The sequence below is a fragment of the Amblyomma maculatum genome, chromosome 11 (assembly GCF_055883805.1).
Source record: "Amblyomma maculatum isolate TAMU_Amacu chromosome 11, ASM5588380v1, whole genome shotgun sequence".
NCBI classification, from domain to species: domain Eukaryota; kingdom Metazoa; phylum Arthropoda; class Arachnida; order Ixodida; family Ixodidae; genus Amblyomma; species Amblyomma maculatum.
Genome location: NC_139354.1, coordinates 45,364,364 through 45,375,981, shown reverse-complemented (window position 1 = coordinate 45,375,981; position 11,618 = coordinate 45,364,364).

The following is an 11,618-nucleotide window of genomic DNA, read 5'->3' as shown; positions in this document are numbered from 1 at the left end:
AAAATGTTCCGCAGCCCTCCACTAAGGCATTTCTCTTCCTTCTTGCGTTCCCACCGTCCTCCCTTCCCATACGACGCGGTTCAAATGACCTCTCAGATATGTGATATAAGGTGCATCAGGAACACGATGATCAAGAACTATCCAGTGCGTTCGTCACGAGCGGACGTGTGATGCATGGGCTCCATTGAAATATTCTGTTGTGACGGATTGGAGCAGTGCATCACCGGATATTCATGATCAGCGGGCTTCCTTCAGCGCTCGGCATCGCCAGGAACCACTAGCGAGCGTGTGACTTTTTTTCTGCGCCTAATTTGTTGCACTCTTCGTAAAAGCTGGACGAGCGCTAACCCTAACGGCCGTGGAGAGCAGGGTAGCGACCGCGGGTGCGCGGCGTAGCGCTCGCGGAAAGCTGCGCAGCGTTCGCGCAAACGAAGCCTCCCCAGGCGACCGCGGCAGGGCTCTCAAAAGCAAGGCTGCGATCCCCACAGCAAGGCGAGACCTGCGACTGAACAATGTTCAGATCTCCTCGCTGCTGCACAAAGGAAGATGCTGGCGACCCAGTAGGTAGAGGCCACCAAGAAGGCACTCCGCTCATTGCCCTCGCCCAGCATGTTTGCTATCGCCACGCGAGGAGGGGCTCAGTGTATATGCCCACGATGAAGCCTCGTGCGGCGCACCAGAGCCAGGAGAGGCACTACCGGATGCTGTCTTTCCCGCTCCGGAGCACGTACGACATGGCGTCCCAAGACAATACGTAGGGGCCGCAGTGGATACTTCTATCTTGGGCAAGAGGCGGCGTTCACATAGCCCCAGACAGCGACGCTGACAGCGTAGAGGCAGCCGGTGGCAAGCAGGAGGCCCATGGGCCCCCTGACTCTGGCCCCTTCTCTCGCTTTGCCACACTGAAGGGAACTGCAATCCCATTGGAAGCAGCTCCAGTCATGGACATCTCCAGTATCCTGGCTGCTGGACCGACGCTTTTGGTGCAGCCGGTAGCCTCCAGCACCTGCTCCACGGCGGAGACCAGTACAAAACGGCAGCTTGCGAGCGCGCGTGCGTCGCGTACAATAGCTGGCAACGCTGTGCAAGTATCCGGTGTTGGCTACACTTTGAAGGCATCGAAAGGGGCTCCCCCAGCTGTCCAGGCAGCAATGGACCCACCAGCCTGCTGCCCTGGACAATCAAGGTAGCTAAGGCCCAGCGGCGCCGTCCGGCGGCCCTAAGTAGGACTGCGTCTGCACTGGGGGGCCCCCCTGCACTGCCACACAATATGGTGTTCTTCCGCCCCCCAGTCCGTGGCACTGGGCTCACCAGAGAACAAGGCTGGGATCTGGCGGAGGAGCTTCATCTACGTCCTCGCGTGCTAGCAGTACGACTGAACACGCGGCGCAACGTAGTGATCGTGGACGTAGCAAGCGAGGGCAATTTCAATGCCCTCTTGACCACAACGGTCATCCGTGGCCTGCCCGTGCGGGCCACGGCACTAGCCCCGCTCGAGTGCAGCGGGCTGGTATTTGGTGTCTACACCCGCCGCACGGCTGAACATCTTGCAGCGATGGACTCTGTTGTGACGGTAAGGCGGCCCCATTGAAAGACAGCACCCTGAGGCTCCAGTTCGCCGCTGCTGCGCCGGCGCCAGATATCTCCATTCACGGTCGGGTGCTGCAGGTGCGACCGTGTCGTCCTCGCCCGCTGCAGTGTACTTGGTGCTCTAGCCTGGCCCATGCAACTGAAGCCTGTCGCGCCATGGAACACTGCGTCCATTGCGGCGGGCCACATTCAAGTGCGGAAGGCACCAGCGCCTAGCCGAGATGCTCAAAGTGTGGAGGTCGCCATGCTGCCACGGATCCATCTGCCCAAGTGGCTGAGAGAGGCACGTGGCCACCATTTTCGCGATGTTAAAGTGCCCCTCTCCCGACAGGCCGTTCGCGCGATTGTCCACGAGGGAACCATTGCTTCGGGCGACCAGCAGCACCAGCGCGTTCCCAGCTATGCACAGGTGGCACCCGCGGCGGGCAGCACCCGCCTCAGCAGCCCTGACAGGACCAGGAACAGCTGCAGGGAACCCCCGCAACAGGGACGTCAGCAGCGGTCATCTCAGCAGCAACACCAGCAGCACCCCGATGGCTCGCAGACCGCAGCTCGCGCCGCACAACCCATTCTCGCTCCGGGCAACATCCACACCACCTCTCCGGACGAGCGAGACAAGATCGAACAGCTGATGACTGCAATTCACGTCCTCGCATGGTATATTCCGAACGTCTCTCCCGACAGGCGCATCCGCTTAGAAGCAGCAGGCGCAACCTTACAGGATGTCCAGCATCATGGCTATTCGCTGGGTACCACCCCGCATTCCTTCCATCCTGTAGTGGAACATATGTTCTCTTGCCACGCGCTGCTCACAGCTGTGCTTACGAGTGACTAACGAGTGTACAAAAGTTGTAGCACTGCAGGAGACCTACGTTCGCGCACAAGAGGGGGAGCCCCAAATGCGGCTACTCGTCCACGTCGGATACCGCTTCCCGACAACCTGTGAGGAGATGACCTGTACTGCAGGGCCCTGCTGTGATGCTCAGCACAAGCCAGGGAAATCTCGGTGTGCGGTTTATGTGCGGCGGATATCCAACATGTCCTCGTTGACTCGGCTACTATATGCAAAAATGCTGAGAGAGGGGAGCCATCCCGCAAGAGTGAAAATACGCCAATCTCGTTCTCATCCCCAAGCCGGGCGAACCACCTACTCTTTGGAACCTCCGCTCCATTTCTCTCACGTCTTGCGTGGGAAAACTATTGGATCATGCAATTCAGACCCATTTTCTTTGTTACCTAGAACATCACCTACTCCCAGACACAATGTTTGGTTCTCGAACACACGTTGCGGCCCCAGACATCATGCTCAAGCATCAGGTGCTGACACACAACACTTTCGACGCCAAAGTCATGGTTGGTCTAGACGTACCCAAGCGTTTGGCAGACATCCCCACTTGCACCAGAGGGACGGCCAGATCGAGGACTCTGCAGACAGCCATTGATTGCATTGGTACCTACCTGGCCACATTCGGTCTATCCTCCTCGGCTACCCAGTCTGAATACATTACTGTCCCGACCCCAGGTAGACGCTCCAGATCACCTCCGGCATCCTTGAATCTGGAAGTACAGGGCACCACACCATACCCCGTACCGACCGAATTCGCATCCTGGGCCCTTATCTACAATATAGTGGAGGAAACGCCCCTACTCTTCAGCGTATCGATCAATCTGTAATCCAGAGTAGCCGCGCTTCGTCGCTTCTGTTTCCCTTTGAATAGCCGGGCAAATCCTCTTCATCTTGAGCGGGGCGGTCAATGCGACGTCAACACCATACCTCTTGCCTACATTTTTTGAGGCCATGTGAAATTCTGTGCAAGAATGTGGGGTGAAACATAGAAACCCATTTGTTGGATGCAGGGCAGGTTTTGTGACAGGCTTCCACTCTCTTGTGGAGCCTGTTATATAGGACAAACAGGACGATGTATTAATAATAGACTACAAGAACACTGGAACAACTTGGAAAGTGGAAAGGACAAAACGTTTCTGGTACCACATTGCCATTCATGTGAAATAATGAAGAAGGAGAAGTGCATTCCCAAGTTTGACAAGGTTCGGATTTTGTATCGCCACAAAGAGAAGATGACAAGAGAGATAGCGGAATCATATTTTATTTCAACGGACAATAAGTGTGTCAGCAAGACTTCTCTAGCTCTTTCAAGCAAAGAGGTGTCTTTTTTAAAGGACTTTTTGTGCAGCAGATGAACCCAGGGGTTGTTTCACGTGATTGTTTCGTTTTCTTCGTGTTTGTTTTTTCTGGGCATTGTAGTAATGGGCTTAGGCATAGTTGTGAGTTAGCACATGTACTGTGGTTTTCTTTTATCTTGTCCTTTGTCTTTGTGTTCGCGCTGTTTAAATTAATAATGAATAGATGCCTCCCCTTCGCCCCGTTACGGTTGCGGCTCCATTGGCACCGCGCCGAAATTGGTACAATGCCTGCAGCGTCCTCAATGCCGCAACTGTTACCACCGCGGAAGAGGTTGCCATCGTGTTAGCGCTGACCGACACCTTCACCAAAGTAGCCGTTAGCGATTTTCAACAAGCAATTGGTAACTTTAATGCAGGTCGTATATCCCGACAGGCACATATCCTCCCATATCTTCTCTTACCGTCTACACCTCGTCTTCTTATATGGGCCCCAGCCCATGAGGCGCTCAACGGGAACGCACAGGCGCATGCTCTAGCCCGAGAACTCAACTACTGGGCGGAGCGCCCTCCTCAGCCTGCCGCTTCCTCTGACACCCCCCAAGACACTCATTCACACCTTTTTAAGTACACAGACATCCTCCAACATGTGGGATTCGGGCTTGCCGCGGCTGCCCTTTGAGCGGCCGCCGCCCGTGCCATGTTGTTCTCCTCGTTTCCTTTTTCCCGCCTGAGGCGGCGGAGAGAGGTTCGGACGACTTGTCATTGTCGTTCGGACTCCACGTTGGGCGCCAGTTGTGGTTTCTACGTGGGCATAGGCCATCAACCACCGCGGGTTCGAGCGTCGCGCGAGCCGAAGCCCCGATCAGCCGTCACCACGCGCACACTGAAACACCGCAGCGCGCACTCAACCTCCACCGGGAGGAGAGCACTTCTTTGCAAGGACACAAGCCTCCAAGTTCACAAAGGAGGCGTTTATTGAAACGCCATCCTCCAGCGGCACACACACACGCACACACAAACACATATATACAAACGCACATACACACACATACTCAGTCACCGTGTCCCGGGAGCGCGCAAAGGCGTGCTGTGTTCTCCCGCTCTCGCAGTGACCAAAGGGTTCCTTTGAGAGAGAGTGGGCAACCACCGCAAGGTACGCCTGTCGCGGATCGTTGGATCACGATCGACAGGCTCGAGCTGCGCTTTCAGGTGCGACCCGGAGCGGACGAACTCGAGTACACACTGGTCTGCGCGGACAAAGGCCGGCAGACAAGAACAGCTGCGTACGCACTTTGCGATGTCTCGGAGGAGTCTCTCCCTGAGCTCCGCTCGGACGGTCGCGCGAGCGCGGCCGTCGACGCGGTGCCGCGTTCCCGCCAAAAGGCGCCAATGGGAACAGCCACTGGGGCGCCCTTACCATAAGAACTGTGCGGTCCAGGTGTCCACCGAGAAAGAGTGACAGATACTTGGCCTTTCACTTCATATAGATCAATTTGCATTTAAATTATGCGCATTGACCTCCGGTCCCCTGATGTTTACAAGGACCTCTTCGTGGAGCCTTCAGAGCACCGTGGTGTTGTTCAATGAACACATCGGCGTCAACATCCGAAGACTGAAGAAGTATACAGCCACCTCAATCGTGTTTTATCGCCGAAACGCTCTTCCAGCATACTAATGACGTCCATGAGGCATGCCTCGTTTGCAAAAAGGTGAGCGGTGGCTGAAGCATCATCACCTTTCAGGCAGAGAGAGAGAGCGAATGCGGCAAATAATGGAAATTTCTCGTTGGCAGTGAGGACATCGTTGCGTAGACTCCTGTGGTAAAACTGTTCCCAAAACCCACTCCAGGTATTAAAGTCCCCAGTGGACGGTGAGATAGTGAGCTTAGGAAGCCTGGCTCTTGGTCTTTCGAAGAGGCGGCAGTGTCTCGAGCAGAAGTTTCGGAAGGCGAGGAAATCGTGAAAGAATGCTACTCCGGCAACTCGTGAGGTCGCCAGCGTATGCATCGAGCCCTCTTCGCATTCGACGATCATCGCGTACTGTTCTGCAAAGGTCGCTTCTTCGCAAATGTATGCACGCTTCAAGCTCATCGTTTATGTTCTTGAGTTCCTTGCGTGTTTCGAAGCGATCGTAGAAGCGGGTTAGCAGGTTAAAGGTTTTAGTGCCAACAAAGAGAAAAGCAAGTGTCTCAGTGATAAGCCAGCAATTCTGCGCCCTGTGAGCCATCCACTTGGCTTTCAGTCTATTAATGAGAAAGTAAAACCACATTCGCAGCCCTCACCAGGTCTAGTCATGTGAATAATCCCCGAGTTTCGACGCCAAATATCCAAGGTTGGCTATGAGTACGCACTTAAAGACTAAGATCTAGGACTTTGAAGCTGGCAGGGCACTAGGTCAAGATGGGACCAAACCTGAGCGCTAGTACTCACGCCGCTTTCTCACCAGCGGTCCTGTTCCTATTAATTGGCGTGCTAATGGCGACGGCACAAAAATGCTAAAAGCCTAAACACCTGCGTCTAATTCGACCAACATCTTGCCTAAAAAACCTAATTAAGCTTGTCATTCTTTACGACCTGCATTAATATGTGGAAAACTGGCGCCTCCTACTGCACGCGTCGGTTTCCGATCCAGACTATCTGCTGAGGACGTCTTGCTTGAACTTAGTCAAAAAACAGCGATCGCGCTCGCCTTCTTCACCAACACCGTTATAAGCTACGCCAAGAAGGCCGTCATTGGCTACGTCCGCACCCAGATATCTATCTGCCGCCTATGCAGCCCGTCCTAATGCAAATCGAAAATTCTTATTTTATTAGTCTCATTTGGGCGATCCTCTCCTACCCGGCCATCGAACACCGCCCGCGAATTAGCTCATCGGGAAAAGGCAGGAAAGAATCTCGAAAGCACCCACAAGGATACGCTGAGCAACTGCCGCGAAATCATTCAAGCATACCAACTGGCCCGCAGAAGGTAACCGGTGACGAACTTAGAAGGGTCAGAGTTGGGGCTAGTCGGTAATCAGCTTGAGGTTCCATAGCACACAACACTGAAGAGATACAAAACGAGTGTTTTGTCCCTTCCTTGCTGTGTGCTATGGAACCTCAAGGTGCACAAGATGCTGTCCAAAGCCCATAACATGTCTGGACCCGCCTGAAGACTAGCACGTACCCACACCGCACTCTCTTGCCCACATCTAACCCGAAGGCTACACTAATTCATGCAAGCGCTCCAGATAACCTTCAGACCTAATCCAAATAGTGGGCATGTCCTCATTTATCAACTCCACTACATAAGTCATCACCAGGTAGCTCTCGAAAACACTGATTATCAGCTCTAGCCGCGCCGTTCAAGCGGTGGTAATGGCCTTCCGGCCGCCTGGTTTACCATCGTTCACACTTTAATTGCCAACAGTATAGCTTCATCCACCAATCAAACAATGAAGTTTCATTTTCAATCTCACACACGGTTGAGCTTAGTCCTGTTCGGCACCTAGTCGGTTCGAAAGCGCTATCGAGAGTTTTGAGTTTTGCCATTTATTGTGGGATCAGGGAAGATAATGAAAATTAGTAGTCATGCTACTTGCTTGCGCATAATTCGAAAACTACAATGTAAGTCGCAATAAAAAGGGTTTTAATAATGGATCTAAAAATCGGTTTGGCTTTGTTTCATTTGGTTCAGTTTGGTTTGTGGAGTTTAACGTCCCAAGGCGACTGAGGCTATGAGAGACGCCGTAGTGGAGGACTCCGGAAATTTCGACCACCTGGGGTTCTTCAACGGGCACTGACATCGCACAGCACACGGGCGCCTTGCTTTTCGCCTCCATAGAAAAACGGCAGCTGAGGCAGGTATTCCATCCCGCATCCTTGGGAACAGTAGTCGAGCTCACCAACCACTGCGCGATCGATCGGATTATGCACACCCAAGATAAATATGAAGTTCCGCTTTACATACGCAGTACGGACCTTCCTGTGGGGCCCAGCAGTAACGTGTCACCGTTGCCAGATGGGAAGGGGACGTGACACCCGAAATTGACGTGCCCCAGAGTCTGGCTCAGGATCCAAGTGTGCCGGAGGGTTAGATTACCATCTGGCAGGAGCAACCCAGCTGCCTTTGTGATCTCGTAATATCACACAACACAGCGACAAGCCAATGCACAGCCATGCTACCAACATGAGGCATGCTTCACAACGCCGACATTGAATTTTCCAGATAACTGGACCTTTAACATTATTTTGTTGAAATTGCTAGTTTTAGTTTGACATATCATTTCTGTGAGAGAAAAGCACGTACGCTACACCTACTAAGAAATCAGGTATGTAGGTGCACCCCTCTATTTCGAATGCATGGCTGTTTTTTTCAATAAGGTTTTCCATCGCGTCAGGTGAGAGACCCTGCATAGCGCGTATGTGCATCAACAATGACGCAGCTCACGAGTAGTGTGTTTTCTCATCACCTGCGGACATTGATCCAACACTGTGGGCGTTTGTGCTTACGCAGGAGGTATAAACTGACTTTTTCGGGTATCTTGTCTTTACAGTAGGCAAGTATTAACGTCATCAACCTATTTGCGCAGAAGCTATGAATCAACAGTTCATTACTCAGGAGTTGTAGAACCACACGCCCTGCGTGTAGGCGCAAAGCCTTTCCGTTTGCAGCATTGTTCCGAGATATCCACTGATTTTGATCGATGGAAACGCACCCACTCTAAATAAAGAACCAACCGAACAAAGCAAAAATTGCAGTCGATGACGATGTTTTGATGGTCAAAGACTACGCAGATACGCATGTAGTTATTCGTGCCTCTTGCGTAGATGTGCACTTTCTCTTCAAGCACAACTAGTTTTGGCCAACTCATAAATGAACCCAGCTTCACTGATCTGGGAGGTTATTTAACTTTGATGTTTCCTGCCGTTAAACTTGACCTTTGATTTCCAATCTACGTCAGTAGAGGAGTTGGAACGGTGGATAATTTGCGTTTCAAGTGAACCTCAGTAAACTTAGCGTTACGACCTAATGAAACCCGATTGCGGCGGATGTATTTCGCTGGAAAGGAAAACAGCTCCGGATTTACATGAGCCCTAAATGTGAGAAGTGCTCCATGCTCCAGCAGCTCTTTCAAATGCGATAGCTTTAAAGGTTTCGCTCACCGAAAATCCGTCCGCCGGCGTTGTCGTGAGCGAAAAATGACTAGCATGGCACTGTCAGACGGTAGCTGGCAGCTGACGTGGCCGAGCACTAACTGGACGTAGGGATTCCCTGGCGGGAACTGCCAGTTCGGGCCTCTTCTTTCATATGGGAAGGTGATCCTGCCAGGACCCTTGCCTTCAAGTTATCCTTGGGCCATGCGGACATGTTCATAGGACTTGGTTAAATAGAAGCTTTGTATGTGTTCTGGTAGCCGACGCTATCCCTCAGGCGGAGCTTATGTGCCCCCCATAATTTCTTTCACTCTTTGAACGTGTTTAAACTTCTTTACCTTCATTTATCTTTGATTACCTTGGTTTCATTTGACTATTTTTGCCGCTCAGCGCCCCAGCACATAAGGAGTCGTTGAAGAGATTCAGCCAAAAGTGCGGCGAGATATAGTCCAGCAATTCCAGCTCACGCGGCACACCCTCTCTCTCCACCGGTTGCAGCGATCCGCGACACATGTAACAGGTGCGACAGCTAAATGTTTGCAAGTTTTTTTAAAGAGACGGTGGTGCCCTAGGGTAGTAAAACCATGCTCAAGGCCCTTCAGAGTTGCTTGACCTAGTCTACGGTACTTTTGTTCGCCAAATTTAATTAGTTAAAAATATTAATTATCAAACCTTTTTAATTTTCTGCGGCAGCATCGCAGAAAATTGCGCCTAAAATCTATAATAATAAAGTATTGTAGCATGAATGTTATAATGACCGGCTGCAGCGCCTGCTTGCCGTGATGACACATAACTGTATTAATTATGCGCATGACAAAGAGATAGAAGAAGCTGTCTTCCACAATTAGATGGGGACACTACTTTTTATAGTGACTTCGAAGGTTATGGGTAGAGGAAAAAGGCGCAATTACCGTAAGGGATCCCGCGTCTTGTGTCAGCGGGATACCCTACCAGCCTCATTGTATCTGTTTCAGAAGGGATGCTAGGAAAAACAAAGAAAAAACAAAGACTGAGCGATGGAAATAAAAAAAGAACAGTGGTAATTCCTTATTTGCATAACACCTCGCATCGCCTAAAAAAGATAGCGAAACGCAGCAACGTCAGAGTGGTGCTATCGGCTCCCGAGAAGCTAGGAAGACTTGTGAAAATGACCAACCCTTTTTCAAGGCCAAAACAGCAGTGCACAATTAGACATCGAGAACCCTTTGTAGCTTGTTCGTCCGGGGTGGTGTATGAGATTCCCCTGTCATGTGGCTCGAGGTGTCAATGAGAGATTATTGGAGCACAGGAGGAACGTGGGCAACTACAGGGATGGTAATCTATCTGTGCATTGTCACGATTGTGCTGAAAAGAATAAAAAAGCGTGCAAACCATTTTTTAACGCGTGCAAGATAGTAGCCAAACATGTGTGTAAAGATGTCATGGAAGTAATCGAGGCAGATCTGATTATAAAAGCGGGTGCATCCTGTGTCAGCACACCATCTGTTTCTTTGACGGCCAAAGAGTTAAATTTTTTGTCCGGGGCCACGTGATGTCGGCGTTTATGTCGGGTGACGTCATGATGCAGGTTGTATTTAATGTGCAATGGTGTCAATAAATCATCAGTTGAAAGTTAGTGCTTGTGTTGTCTACATCTCTCTCGTCCTCGTTCATATGCGCTAGAACGTGTCTGCAATGCACCAACTCGCCCAACAATCTGTGCCCACAGAAAGCACCCGGAAGGTGATTGCTGTTGAAGGAGCAGGCTGTGGATGCTAAGCCTTCTCTGTGGCACTTTGGACCAATAAAGTGTGATAAGGCAAAAGCCTTTGCTTGAAACTTCGCTTATTCTTAGTTTTACTGCGTCTGCTTCTATAGGCTGTGCGGTGCGAGGTTCTAGGAAGCGCCAAATGAAAGGCGCCGCGTGGACGCCTGGATCGGTATGACGCGATAGCGTAAGCTACCAGCCTACATATAAAGTTTCGCTTTAACCGAGCTGTATGAACGTGCCTGCGTGGCCTAGGGATAACGTGAATGCAAGGGTCTTGACAGGCCTTCCATATTAAATGAGAGGCCTGCCAAACGTAATGTCAGGAAGCCGCACGTCCAGTTAGTGCTCGGCCATGTCAGCTGCTAGCTACCGCCTCCCACGTAACGAAAGCGTATTAAGGCTTACGCCTTACGTGTTAAGGGCGTAAGAAGGACGTATTAAGGCTTATGCCTTAATACGTCCCCCTCTGGGGGGCGTGGGCCCTGGGTGGGATTTTATTCGTTGCCATCTTGGGTAGCATCACATGACCTAGGGTGGGCCTTAGGGTGGCCGCCAACTTGGATGGCCCACTTGACCTATGGTGGCCGTCATCTTGGGTGCTATCACGTGACCTAGGGTGGCCGAAAAATGTGGAACCTTCTGCGAACGACAGTATGAGCCATTAAAGGCTTTCACCTTAAAATGGAATTATGCGAAAGTAGAGGGTGGTTGCATGGGGAACCCGAACGGTGGCAACGTTTGCACGAGGAAACCAAATGGTTCCAACGATGAAAGTTAGTCATTATTTAACTCTGCTTAAGCCGGTAAATTCGTTGTGAACGACCAACGTCAAAGGCTAACTCAAAGACTAACAGTCACTCCCAAGTCAAGGAGTGTACAATGAGTTGGCTATAGGCAGACTTGCGGCGCTAAGTTCAAATGTATCACAAGATTCGTGATCTGGTTTGACCATTCGAAGTAGTGCTTCAGTGCTGAAGTACACTATATCTCACCGTCCC